Here is a 2,359-nt window from a genome sequence, read left to right as displayed (position 1 = left end):
TTTCTTTTTGGAACATACCTGGAAATGTTTAGGTGTTACTTCTGGCAGTGCTTGGGGGAACCTATGGGATACCTGGGAATGAACCCAGGTTGGTTGCATGCAAGGTGAGCTTTCTCCCCCTGTACTGTCTCTCCAACGCCCTGTTTATTTTTCTCTTTAAATGAGTGAACCATTTGTGAAATAAGTGATGCAGATCTGTGATTTTGAAAAAAGACTATAATTCATTTTATGCAAAAGATTATAGTTCAATATAACGAACCACTTTACAGTATCTTTTTGTACATCTATTTTACTCTCCTAGATGAAAAAAGTACATGGAAAATTTCCATTTATAAAGGGCTTCAGAGAATTATAGTTATCATTGCTTAAAGGGTTCATAATTTTTAAAGAGATGAAACAAGACAATAGCACTAGAATGGAAAAGGAAGTAATATGTATATATGTAATATAATTAGCAGCTATGCTAATTAATGAATTAGCAAAATTCATTTCTATAACAAATCAGATCCCAAAGTCTTTCAAGTGTCTTAGTTAATATGCAAGATATTTATGTCACACATAAACTGTGTTAGATTAAAATCAGAGGGGATTATTGAGATGATTATAATCTGCATCAAACTGAATAAGAATTATATACTAAAGCAAATACATACATCACTTTTTAGTGACATAATTAGAAACTTATTTATAAATATAGATCAGAATACTGGAGCGATAGCACAGCGGTTGGGCTTCCGCCTTTCACGAGCCCAACCCGTGTTCGATTCTTCCGCCCCTCTCGGAGAGCCCGGCAAGCTACCGAGAGTATGGAGCCTGCGTGGCAGAGCCTGGCAAGCTACCCGTGCGTATTGGATATGCCAAAAACAGTAACAATAAGTCTCTCAATGAGGGACGTTACTGGTGCCTGCTCGAACAAATTGATAAGCAATGAGATGACAGTGACAGTGACTCAATAAAGTGGTAAGTTAGCACTTTGTTTCTTGAGGTTCTAAATTCTCAGTTTCTCTTAGAATGTAGAATGATTGTAGGAGATTTGTGTAACTGTAGAATAGAGGGGATTTATGTAACTCAGCAATAGCCATTGCCTAGCAGAAATTTTCATCATTACAGTGTCTGCACACCAGTCATGTCCTATTAGTCAAGAATGGCAACATAATTGCACGAAGTTTCTATCAGAACCTAATACTAACATGCTGGTATGTTGATCTCATGTGCCCACCTATATCACTTGAACAGAGGCAATATACCTAAAGCCTATAATAGAAAGTTAAATTTAAAAGATGCGGAGCTGCCGCATGTGAAACAGACCATCTGCTCTGAAAGACTATGATCCGAGAGGTCTTCTAACCCATTTTGGCACCCAGAGTGGCTTCTTACAGAAACACATCTAGACTGTGAGCTGTGCTACAACCCTGTGCCACGTGGGGAGGAATTTTTCCTCTGCCCTGTTTTTCTCCTCAGAAAATGGCGGCAGCAGCAACACCCATGTGGCTAGAGCCACCTCCTAAGACTCCCACCCCAGAGGTATGAGTTTGCAGTGACATGGCTCTTAGGCTATCATGGAAGGGGTCGTTACTGGCACACCCTCCGCCCAGATAAGATCTGGAGCTGCTGAGCACAAAACGGACCCTCTGCTCCTAAAGATTATGATCTGAGAGGTCTTCTAACCTATTTTGGCATCCAGAGCGGATTCTTATAGAAATGCATTTAGACTGTGAACTGAGCTAAAATATCAGAAATCCAAAACCATGCGGCCACTTTTGTGGCCGCGAGCTCATAGAGTCTTCATTCTCAACAGTGAAAAGAAATTATTAAATGATGCCTTTTCAGCAGGTATGATTGTTGGGAAAAAATTCCAAACAATAGTGAGTTCTCTATTGAAAAATTGAATGTATTCAAAGTATAGAGAGAATAAAGTGAAGATCATTAGCTATTTAGGTGGGGGGTGGGCGGGAGGGGGGTATATTTGGGTTCTTGGTGGTGGAACATGTGCACTGGTGAAGGGATGGGGGGTTAATCATTATATGACTAAGACTTAAACCTGAAAGCTTTGTATTCTTTTCACAGTAATTCAATAAAATAAAAATTTTAAAAAAAGAAAGTTAAATTTAGCTGTTTATAATGAACACAACATGTCATTCTAAACTGTTATTCTAGAATGGTATATATATATATGTATATGTAATATATATAATATATACATATACAGTAGCACTGTCATCCCATTGTTCATCGATTTGCTTGAGCGGGCACCAGTAACGTCTCCATTGTGAAACTTGTTGTTACTGTTTTTGGCATGTTGAATATGCCACGGGGAGCTTGCCAGGTTATGCTGTGAAGACGGGATACTCTTGGTAGC

The 2,359-nt window shown here is 38.9% G+C and overlaps 1 pseudogene; it reads right to left on the bottom strand.

Annotated features, from left to right (window-relative positions):
- Positions 1 to 1,108: 1,108 nt before the first annotated feature.
- LOC129404057 (small nucleolar RNA SNORA53) lies at positions 1,109 to 1,231 on the bottom strand (annotated as a pseudogene).
- Between the last annotated feature and the right edge of the window lie 1,128 nt (positions 1,232 to 2,359).

Source organism: Sorex araneus, chromosome 3 (genome assembly GCF_027595985.1).
Source record: "Sorex araneus isolate mSorAra2 chromosome 3, mSorAra2.pri, whole genome shotgun sequence".
Classification (NCBI taxonomy): Eukaryota; Metazoa; Chordata; class Mammalia; order Eulipotyphla; family Soricidae; genus Sorex; species Sorex araneus.
The sequence above is the reverse complement of the archived record's forward strand: the minus strand, read 5'-3'. Positions and strand labels throughout refer to the sequence as shown.